The sequence below is a fragment of the Aptenodytes patagonicus genome, chromosome 1 (assembly GCF_965638725.1).
Source record: "Aptenodytes patagonicus chromosome 1, bAptPat1.pri.cur, whole genome shotgun sequence".
In the NCBI taxonomy this organism is placed as follows: Eukaryota; Metazoa; Chordata; class Aves; order Sphenisciformes; family Spheniscidae; genus Aptenodytes; species Aptenodytes patagonicus.
In genome coordinates, this window is record NC_134949.1 from 202,401,247 (window position 1) to 202,413,226 (window position 11,980).

At 44.5% G+C, this 11,980-nt stretch overlaps 1 protein-coding gene across 3 annotated transcripts in view; it reads right to left on the minus strand.

Annotated features, from left to right (window-relative positions):
- PDS5B (PDS5 cohesin associated factor B) overlaps positions 1 to 6,787 on the minus strand; it is a 124,747-nt gene extending 117,960 nt beyond the window's left edge. For all 3 annotated transcript variants that reach the window (XM_076364272.1, XM_076364273.1, XM_076364271.1), the window contains exon 1: positions 6,702 to 6,787. The gene's annotated coding sequence lies outside the window, so the exon portion shown is untranslated. The remainder of the gene's footprint in view (positions 1 to 6,701) is intronic.
- Positions 6,788 to 11,980: the final 5,193 nt, after the last annotated feature.

Below are 11,980 nucleotides of genomic sequence, written 5' to 3' on the forward strand. Positions count from 1 at the left end.
AAAGTTTAGGTGTTATAGGAAAGGCATGCAACCAAGAACCAAAGTTAATGGGAGGGGAGAAGACACCCCCCCCCCCCCCCCAAAAAAAAACCAACCACAAAAAAACCTCCCACACAAACGCCATACACCACAGTTTAGGAACCTCAAGACTGGAACTCTAAGGTGTTGAACAGGGAGAGAGAGAGAAAGTAGGATTTACTTGGACAATGAAGGATTGGAATCAGAAGCCTGAAGAGGTATGAGGACAAACTAGACAGAACAGAAAGATCAGCTGGGAATGCACATCCAGCAGTACTCAGTCCTTTCTAAGGCCTGCAGTACAACGTGGAATCATCGTATGTTACGCTGCTCTTCTACCAATGAGTATTTGCAAGAATCCACTGAAAAGCTCTTGCACCTCATCCCACTTAATGCTGGTTAAAAGAGAAAATCTTATTGCTACTAATAGCATTCCATTAATTTAATTAGTAGTAGCTACATGTCGCTAAAGGTTACAATCTAATGACTCACAGAAGCACATCCATACAGTGAATTTGTTTACTAAGTTTGCTAAAAAAGGAACAGCAAAAGTATGAAAATAGTTGCAAAATCAGTTACGAAGAGTTAGGAACATCAGAATTAAGATTTCTTATACAATATTAAAGACAATACACACAAAGGACCTATTTACCTGATCCTTCACTACCTTTTTCCATGCCACAGGATTTCTCTCTCATTCAAAGCAAAGAAGGTACTGAACTTTTCTCCTCGTAATTTAACGCGTGTCCCTTATTACACCCTATTTAAACCATGCTCTGAAGAGACAATTTCCTACTGGGCTTCTGTACAGGACTCACCACTGTAATATGTTAGCGTGCCATAAAAATTACCTTGTTTTCACAACACTTTCACAAAATTATTCATAAAAATGGGTATTCTTCCCATTTTATAGATGAGTAACCTGAGTTACAGACTGAAATTTAAGAACTATCCACCAATTTTGCCTGCACAGATAGAGAAATTTAGGGCACAACTTTTAAAGTTTGCCATGTTATCCAGCACTATGTCTGAAACCAAAGCTTCTGTTGAGCCATGCAGAAGTAGTCAGGGTCTTGAGCCTGTCTCCCCAGAAATCAACACACTACTAATAAGCTCTTGTGGAAAAAGTTTGGTTTAAAAAGACTTATCTAGGATCACAAGAAACTGACAGAAAGAGCAAATTCCAGTATTCCAAAGTCCCAAATCACTAGATATGCTTTCCCTTCCCACAGTCCCCTGTCAATTCATTTCGTATTTTTCAGCTTTTGGAGAATATGTCAGCCAACTTTGATATGCAGCTCTAATTCCTAAATACAGCAAGTTGAAAAAAATTATATATAAATCATAACTAAAGACTACCATAACATGTAGTTATGAAGACAGAAGTGAATTAAAACTGTTTCTGATTTTTAAAAAGAAATTGCAATTTGAATATTGTTTTAAGGCATTTTTGTATGTAATATAGAAGATTAAGGGGGCAACGACCCATTAAAAAATGAAAAGTTACTCTAAATTTGCTCATATATAACACTGTATGAACACTCTGATGCAGAGCTTACTATAGGCAACATTTGTAACTTGGGGAAGACTTTCAAAATGTTTTGAGTTCTCAAAGTACAGCTATACCAGTCATTAAAAATGAGCGCAGAATCTTTTTCTGAAAATTGTACATGTATGAAAATCTCTTAATTCCCTCAGTTACAGAAATGCTTCCAAGAACTATGGACTGCATAATCTAAGCTGGGCAAATGGAAGAGAAATGCATCTCCTACTTGCTATCTCTCTGAAAAACTTCCTCACAAATCTTCTGAAGAGTTTATCATTGGGCTTATCCATTCTCTCCTCCATTTCCAAAAACCAGGAAAGCAAAATGTTATAGCCTTATTCTGACTAGTTCATACTCTCAGAGAAAGAAAACCCAATGTAAACTTTATTATATACCATGAATTAATTTGTCTCCCTCAGATCTTTGAAAAGCACTGGGTGGCACATGGAGTGTCCACAGACATCGTCCCACACAAAAGCTTTCACAAATTGATGGCACAAAAAGCTATAGTCTCTTCCCTACACTTTGTTTCTACGTACAGGAAATCGTAATGAACTACACACAATGCTTCATACTGACCTGTCAAATAACAAAATAATTCAGAGACAGTATCACACCTAGCAGTAAGCTGCCTAGCACCTCTGTACCTTTCCCCAAATTTCTCTTTCAAATGTTAAGTAGGTAGATGCAGAAAAAAATAATACGCCTAAATATAATAAAAAGTTTCCATGAAGTATATTCTGCTCCCTTCTCGTAACTGACAACAACTCATCTCAATTCTTTTTTGTTAAGAACAGAAACTTAACATATGTAGTGTCAAACAAAGATTTCCAAGAAATCTGATTGTCTTCATTGAAACTCTACATCCAAGTAACAAAGCAGTACTAATTGAAGTGAACAGTCAAACTCAAGGTAGCCCAAAGATTACATACAGAAAGTTTTGATGTAAATTTTTTAAGACTTCCTCATGAGCAGTTTGTTCACACTCAGTGAGGGTAACTTAATTTTCTTTTTATTTTTTTTAAAGTCTTTTTTTTCCTCCCCTCCTTTCTAAGACTTTCAGAATTCTGATTCTTGATGTTGAATTGGGCTACAATGTGGATACACTGGGGATGTCTCAGAGAGAACCAGAGGCTGCTCTGATAGAAGTTGTGGACAACTAATGGGTATATTTACACAAAAGGTGGAAAGCCTCACTCAACAGTTACTTTATAAGTCATTAACAAATAAGTTTTAGCTGAATCTAGTCCTCTTTAAAAGAGCTACAAAACATAGTTTGGGTGACTATACAATGGAAGCAATTAAGACAATAACATTTTTGACTGGTAACTTTGTGTCTTTTTTGTCCATTAAGAAGTGTGCAAGTGAAGCATCTCATATCAGCAGCAGAAGCATCCACCAGAATTTCTAATTAAGTCAGAGAAAAAGTACATACAGTCAGTATTGTCTGGAATCGATCTTTAAAGAACAGGGTCTAAATTAGAAAAGCCCAGATGGGGTCCTGATCCCTGGTTACGGTAGTACCATATAAATGGTGACAGACACAAGATGATTAGTACAAACATGCCCATCTGTTCCCAATGTGGTATGGCGCACTTTTTTTTTATTATTTCTTGAAGCGTATTAATACCAAAGTTGTCATGAGCTGAAATAACAGAGTTGAAGATCAGGCAGTATAAAACAAGCAAAATGATGCAGAATGTTTTTCCAATGCTTGGGATGGGATATGAAAGAGTACATTCCACAGATGGGGACAAAGTAATAGAGGTCTTAATCCTCAGAACCTACTTCAAGGACTTTCTCACACTTTAGAAAAGGTTGAAAAGCAGTATATGCAAAGACAGACAGTAATAACCTTTAAAAAGAGTGGAGGCGATAACATTTTGATTCATAAAAATGAAGTTAAAATGTTAGTTGTATTTCATGGAATTGTTTCAAGTTATACGTGTTACAGTAAATAGTCACATTAATAGCATTTTTATTGTGGAATGCAAAGTGTTCCAAAGAGTTTTTGAAATAAACCACTAACTTGTTAAAATAACAAAGTTTATTTTCATTCATACACTGCACTTTTGATACATTTTACTTAAGTATCAGAACTAAGCAGGAAAAAAAAAAGTCAAGTTTTCTACGAGACTATATTCAACTGAAGATGTCACCACATACATACACAGTCGTAACTTTTAGATGTTCGACCTCTGAGGGCAAGGAGATGTTTTGGGTTGTTCTGGGTTTTTTTAAAGCATATATTTTGCAATTCTTTAAAAGCCTGCACATGATTCCTTCCAGAATCTGTCAATGCTGTTCAAATAGTCCAGAGAGTCTACAAATCTGGTAAATCAACACAACACCACCAAGGATCATCACACTAACACATCCTTTTAAAAAAGTTTTCCCTTACCAGCTAGTTTCAAAACTGACTGAAAGCCTCCAATATTCTCTCACTCTTTCCAAAGATTATTTCAGGTTGTAGTATCGACATTTTGTGCTAAGAGCAAAAACACCATTACTTTAGAAACTTGTTAAAAGGAGCATGATACACTATCTTACCACTTGTCAGTACCACACACCAGAACTACTTTTTGGTTCTAATAAAGGAACTTGTCTGAAGGGCGGCAGGGGGGACTATGTCAGGAAAGAGAAAGGTATATATTTGGGCTAAGTAATATTAAGGGAAAGGGATATTAGAATGAAACTGGTAGGGGAAAATAATGAGTTGTAGTATCATATTTTCCTCCATTTCCTACTTTGCATGCTTTTACTGTTCAGCTTCACATTTTCTTATTCATTGCTCCCATGAAAATTCTCCTTGTGCAACAAGTAGCCTTTATCACCTCTTCCAAACTTAGGCTTAAAGAAAAAACATTTATTCCAAAAACCTTAAATGAAAATCCCTTACTAAAAAACTCCTACACATACCCATACAACCTCTTATCTCTCCTGTATGAATATAAACTGTGTGACTGAAGAAAGAAAGAGACAGAGAGGAAAAAAGCATAACCTGAGAGCCTGGTAGAAAGCAATGTATCCCAAAAGAAAACGCATCTCTCTTGATCTACAGGAGGTAACAGAGCTTCCTGTTCTAGAGCCAAAAATGGATAATGCCTGAGGTCACGCCCGTATTTCATTACCATGCTTTTCCAAATGCTAGCAATGTCTGCTGGGTTTGTTGGGGTTTATATTTTTAATTACAGCTTAAATAATGACTTCGCTGACTTGCTCAATTTAAGTCCACAAGTAAGCTTGCTAGACACAGTCTAAACCCAATATTTGTATGGCAGACAAGAAAAAAAATAGCGTACAAGTGTTATACACATATGATTTTCCATTTTAATTTATTTAGCTGTTTCATCAAAAACGGAACCACAGTTTATCCAGTTTGTATGGTAACTAGTAAAGGGAATGCAAGAGACACATAGGCAAATACTACTGTATAAAAACTATATTAAAAAAAAGGAAAACCAGAACACCACACACACGTACCCCTCATAGTAATAAAGTACAACCTTGCTTCAAACACAGACACGAGATGTCATGCAAATACTAGAGTACTAAGCTACTTTCTCCAGTAGTGCACACTTTCAAATGCCGGTGATGAAAAGGATACGCACACCTCCGTTAAACTATCTTACCTGATCATCTCTGTTAGTCTGGGCATAGCATACATTCAGTTGTTTCACATCTTTTTGAGGTATTACTTCACACAAGTACATATAATATTTAGAGCAGATCTGTATTACACACAAGCCGTACCACGCAAAATTTCCATCAACTGAAAACAGAATAATTCCACTAGTTTGGAAGGGGAAAACCTCAAGGAATGCACATCATCTTATCTCCTTCCCAAAATGTGATTTGACACCCATTTTCAACTATAAAGCCACTCAAATTTTCAACACTCCTTCTATTGCATCCCCAGCAAAGAGAAATCAATTACAGCCAAAGCACCTACCCAGCAAACACAAAACAAAGACCAACACGAGAATACTTCAGCAGTTGTGTTAAATGGGAAAACAGAATGCCTAACAAAATAATCACAGCTCTCAGTAAGCAACCGTGCAGGAAGCAAACACAGAAGTCAGAATAAGGCTTGCACGACAAAATCCAGCTCTGTAGGAGCTGGTCTGCTGCAGTTTATTTTTCAAGGATTGTTCACCGTCATTAATTGTTGATTTATTTTGAAGAACAGATAGTGATTTATTTGCAGCGGGATGAAGTTACAGACCTAGATTCCTGACCAGAGGCTCTCAACGTAAACAATAAATAACCTATAAATTAACCATTCTCCATCTGGCAATTCAGATGTAAAATTCATAGTTTTTCATCTACCAGGCGGCGGCAACCACCCCCCTTCCTTCCCGAGCGCTTTCTAACAGAGCCCGATGCAAAGTGGGAGGGAAAAAGAAAAAAAAAACAGCCAGCATGAAAGAAACGGGCTCGCACAAGTAGGGACCCAACAAACCGAGGTCTTCGGCGGCCGCCACCTCCTCCCGGCTGAGGATCAGGGCTAAGTGCGGAGCGGAGAGACCGAACCGGGCGGGCGGGGGGGGGGGGATCCCCTCGCCAAGCCCGGGCAGCCGCGCGAGGAGGCGGGAGCCCCGTTGCAGCCCGAGCGGGGACTAGGCCGGCTGCAAGGGGCAGGGAGGGGACACCGGAGGGAGCCGCGATCACTCACCACAACGGGCGAGCAGCCTCCCTCCCCGCCCCCCCCCCCGCCGCGAGGAGCCACCGGCGCTGAGCGCGCGACACCGCCCGCCGGGCCACCTGGGGGGGAGGGGGTGACACCCAGGCCCCCGCGCCGAGCGAGGGGCGGCGCGCAGCCCAGCCAAGGTCACCCCCTCGCGGGGCCCCGCCGCGCCCGGGGCGGGGGGGGAAGGGGGGGGCGGCAAATTTAATTTGTGACGCCGGCCACGGGAAAGGGGGGAGGGGAGCAGCCCCGCGAAGGGGCGAGGGGGATGGGAAGGGGGGGGGGGTCCGCCACGGGCCAAGGGGAGGTCTCCCTCCCCCCGCTCCCCCTCCTCGAGCGCTGGCCGCGGAGCTCGGTCCGAGCGGGCGCCCCCCGCCCCCGTCACAGAAAAGGGAAAATGGAGCGGGGACGGGGCGGGGGTAACCGTGGCCGAGGTGCCGGGCTCCTTACCCCGCCGCAGCCGCCTCTCCTCGCTGGTCCCAGGCGGGTCCGCTCCGCGCTGCCGCTGCTCCGGGCTCGGAGAGGAGCTGCCGCCGTAGCCGCAGCCAATCGCCTCTAACCCCCTCCCCTTCCGCAGCTCGCCCCGGTCCCCCTGTCGGCTTCAAAATGGCGCCAACTTGTCTCCGGCTGCTCCAATGGAACCGCCGAGGGAAGCGAGCGGGACCAGAGCGGGGCAGCAGCGCCCCCTGCCGGCCCGCGCGGCCGCCACGGCGCGGGCACCGCCGGAGCCGCCGGTCACAGGGCCCGCGGCCAGCGCTCCCCGCAACGGCGGCCCGCCGCGCCCCGGGCCCCCGCGCCGCCCAGCGAGCCCTGCCCTGCGCGCCGCCGCGGGCGGGAGCCGCAGGGCACCGCTTGCCAGGCGATGAAGGCCGGGCGGTTGTTAAAAAGTCATGACCCCTCCCCACGCGCGCTCGCGCCCCGGGGCCCGGTCCAGCCCTCGCTTTCCAGCCGGGGAAGCCTGCGACTAAGCCTGCCTCCCCCGGAAGACCATCGCTAGTTGCACAGCACCGTACGGATCCTTGCCAAAAGCGAGGAACCGGGTTTAGAAACGCGGCCGCGCGATTTCCCGGCTGGCAGAGCACCTTACTGCAGCAGTCCTGGCCGCGTGAACCGCAGCGCCTACGGAAACCAGAGACCGTGAACCGGGGATAAAGCAAACGGCCCGGATCGAGAGAGGACCGGGCAGTCAGTTGACAGATGAACTACGGTCGATTATCTGCTGATGTACACCGTGTAAATTACTGAAATAAGTATTTCCCCCAAACGACACAAATTACTAAAGGATTATTGTACAACAATAAGGAATAAAGTTGCTTAACTGCGGAGAAAGAGCAGAAAAAGTAGCAGAAATCGCTCATCAAACCCTTTGGTTTTGCTTCAGTGAGTGCAAGTTTCAGGGGCGCCCTTACAGGAAAACGCAAACAGAAAAGTGATGTAATTTCTTCTCACTGCTACAGATAAAATGCCACATTTATGAATGACACGTCAGGAGAAAACTGAAGTGTTTAGAGTATTATGGTTCAAAAAACATAGATCATACTCAGCAGATCTGCTGAAATATACTCAGGGCTTTGTCCAGTGTGAGAAACATATTTAAATAGCATGTTAGCCAAGACATTGTAACTAGTATTTCAAATCTTTAAATATGTTCCCTCCTGCTTTCTGAGCTTGCTAACACATTGTAACCAGCTTGCCTTATTTTCATTCAAGTTTTAAACTAAGTTAAATATCCCCATCTTCTAATGAAGGCTACATCAGTCCTACCAGGATAAATTGCCAGGACTATTACATAAAAAGCATTTTTCAGGCCCCAGAACTCCCCTTGATCACGTTTCTGGGTGAATTATGTTTGTCCCGCTCTTCCTGAAAACAAAAGTACTACTGCACAGGCAGAAAAGAGAGGAATACTTTATCTGACAATTTTATATTGCTTATTATTGGGAAAGACCCTGCACTTGCAGTCAAGGATATACTTTTTTGATGCAGGTTGAACAATTTCCCCACAATCCCCCCATTGCCATCTACCTGGCCTTACCTAGATATAAAATTTTAGGTTGGGGAACACATCTTTTTCCTACGGAGCACTCGCACGCGTGTGCGGGGATACTCACAAACCAGCAGAAAACTTAAACGTTCACATAGCTATTGAAATTGCAAAACCAGGTGTACAACTGTGAAAGTAACTACCGTGCTGCCATACTTTGTACGCAAATATTTTGCTCCGTTTTACTGATGGAGCGGGTTACCAGAGCACTTACACTTCAGCTCCTGCCAGGACGCCTGGAGCCGTGAACGCTTCCAGGTGCTGTGTAACGGAGGCCTCTCCCCGGTTACGTTCTGCCCTTCATTTCGTGCCTGCACTGAGACTCTTTAAAATTTCAGAAATCGACATTTTGGAGGTAATTCTTCACTCCTCCTTTTTTCCACCCCCTCTCGGTTTCGCCACCGTCGAGGCGCGGAAGCCCGCAGCGCGGTGCTCGCGACAGGCGCCGCGTTACGTTCCGGGCGCTCGGCTGCCGGCGCCCCGCCGCAGTAGCGTGCGCGGCCCTCAGGAGGGAGCCCGTCCGACGCCGGTCGGGGCCGCTCGCTAACCTTCACCCCGCCGGCCCCGGCCGTTACCCCGCGGCCGGTTCCCGCCAAGGGAGGTGGGAAGCGGCCCGTGGCGCCCCGCCGCCCGGCCCCCGCCCCAGCGGCGGTTCGTGGGGGCCGTTGGGCGGCCGCGCCGTGAGGAGGCGCCGCCAGGCCGAGGGCGAGGCCGAGGCCGGCTCGGCGCCGCGGGCGGCAGGAGGCAGCATGGAGCTGCCGTTCCTCGGCGCCGGCAAACTCTCTCGCCTAACCGGCAAGCCGCCTAAGACCTCCTTACAGACTCATTTGTTGGCTTAGCTAGACGTGTTGCGCAGGAGGTTCCTCAGAAAATAATTTGGAAAGTGCTAAGGACCGATATTCTACCTACAGGAGGGGGTAACAAGTACCCAGTCCCTTTTCGATGCAGTCCTAAAAGAAAAGAGCTGCGCCGTGCAATCTGTGCAAGTGCTGGCCATGTTCCCGAGGGCGGACTCGGTCTCTCCCACAAGAAATGTCACATCTCACAGGGCACTGATGACTGTAAGCAGACTCGTTTTTACTAGATTTGCCACCTCCTGAAAGTTCAGGCAAAAGTCAGGATAAATGTATGTTACTTACACGAACTGTATACTTAAGAAAGATTCAAAATATTTGCACAAAATAAATATTTTGCTTACAGTACGACATATAGAGAAAGCCAGTGCCACAGAACTTCAAAGACCAGATCTTTTACACAGAATGTGTGTGTTGAAGACACTGTTTGTGTCTCAGTGTTCAAGTGACAACGATGAACATCCCAGTCAAAGAACATCCTACAGAGCAGTATTCTTCTCACAGCTTTCTGTCTGTAAAAACATTGTGTGAAAATAGCAGACTACAGTGCAAGGGCACTTTTGTACCTTAGAAATACACCGAATCTTCTCAACAATGAAAATGTCCTTCTGAGTCAGACCAATAGTCCATCTAGCCCCATATTTGGTAACCAGCAGTGGCACCACCATCAGCAACAGTTTTCCCAGCGTGAGACCCATACCTTGCATTTCCAGTTTGCTGGTCCCTGCAATTTCCCTGAATGCAGGGAACTTAAACACAAAATTTGAGGTAGTAGTATTCCGCTGTATAAAACAAGAATAATAGCAAAGGAGATACTATTTAGGGAGACCTGCTTACTTTCTGTTGTTCATTGTACACTCACAGCATCTACAGTTGCTGTAATAGGGATACTACATGTCTGGTTTGTACATGGGTTGTACACACCTGTCTATTCCCTTTAGAGTCCATTTATGGACCTGTTGTCCACTAACTTGTCTATTCCCTTTTTGAACCTGCTGACACTGTGTATTTTCTAGCCTACTTAGGCAGCAGATTATAGAAGCCCACTACCCATTGTGTCAAGAACCCAATTTCTGCATTCACCTTAAACATGGCCTTCTTGATCTGTAAAATTTGATCATATGCCGCTCCACCTTGTCTTCTCACAATCAGAATCCAAACTGTTTTAGTCCCCACTTTGTCAGACTGCCGATCTCTCCCCTTGGATCATTTTAGTTATCTTTCTTGATACCTTCTTTAAATTTGTTGTGTCCTTGCAGACTAGAACTGCAAGCTGTACTCAAGATAGGAGTATGCTATTTCCCACAGAGCAGCAAACTGCCTTCTGTCTTGCTCTCAGTACTCTTCCTGATGATGCCTTACATCTCTGTTCTTTAGTGGGTTTTTTTGGTTGCTGCTGCAGTTTGAGCCAAAGATTTCAGAAAGCTGGCAACAGTCACTTCAAGACTTCGTGAACTGAAACTTCCAGAATCGACAGGTAATTCTATGCTTTACCTTACACTGATCAAAGCCTACCTGCCATCTTTTTACCCATTCAATTTTGTGAGGCCTTCTGGAGTTCTTTCCACCAGCACACCATTTGATTACCCGGAAGAGTTTAACACCATCCAAGTATAATTCAGTGTGCACCCCCTTTTCTGGGTCATTGATGAAGACCAAAGATTGTTGCGTAAAACAACATCGGTAAACCCAAACATTTCTGGAGGAGGGCATTGCTGACTTTTCTCCACCCTGGAAAGTAACCATTAAACTGTACTCTCTGCCTCCATCCTTCAACCAGATTTCCAATTCAGAATAGGACATTTACTCCAATTCCATGGTAACTTTGTTTAACAGCTTTTAGTGAGGAACCTGCACAAATGCTTTTTGAAAATACAAGTATGTTCCCTGGTTTGTCTTTGTCCACATACTTCCTGACTCACAAACCTGGAAGTCTGTGACTGTATCAATATCTCCCTTCACAGAAACTATGCTGGCACTTTCCCAAGACATATCCATGGGCCCAGTGATCTTACTCTTTTATGGTATTGGCCTTTCAGTGTGAATAGAAGTAGGAACAACTGTCAAGGTAACATCACCACCAGAAGATTCACTAAACATTTTTACCATGCCTCCTTCCTCATTACAACCTGAGGCATTTGCGTGTATGAATCTCTCTATATGTTTTGCCTTTAAGTCACTCCATTTTTTTCACTCATGGACTCGAACCAAAGAAGTATATGAACATCCTAACTTTACCAGTCATACCTTTATTTAAATAAGAGCTCTAAGATATACCTCACAGGACTGAACAGACAGGGACCTCAGGAAGAAAGCTGACAGGTGAGAAGTGACATAGACTTTCAAACCACCCCAGCACCCCAGTGTGGGATGAAGAAAGGTTGGAAGGAAGCTGGGTCCTAGAATCACTCAGTGCTGTAGACCTCAGCAATCCCTACTGATTTACTGCAGTGAAATAATAAAATTGCCTAACAAAATCCTATAGTCCCAGGCAGAACAAGGGAAGGAATAGATTGGAGGGAGCAAAATCTTTTTTCTTGCCCCCCCAGGAGAAGCAGATATTTTAGCTTACCATATTATAAAACTCTGTCCTGGCTAGCAAGCTCAGTCAGCTCACAGGAGGGTGAACTAACACGAGGAAGAAGGGAGGGACTACACAGCAGAGACCAAGAACACCTGCTTTTGATAGCAATAAGTTGTGAATTGTTTTATCAACTTCCCTACCTATAGATTAACATTATGTGACTTAAGAGTAACTGTTGAGCAAATCCCTCCATACAGTCATCACCAGAGTCTGATGAAGGGCCAGCACAAATAACAAAGAATTTGAA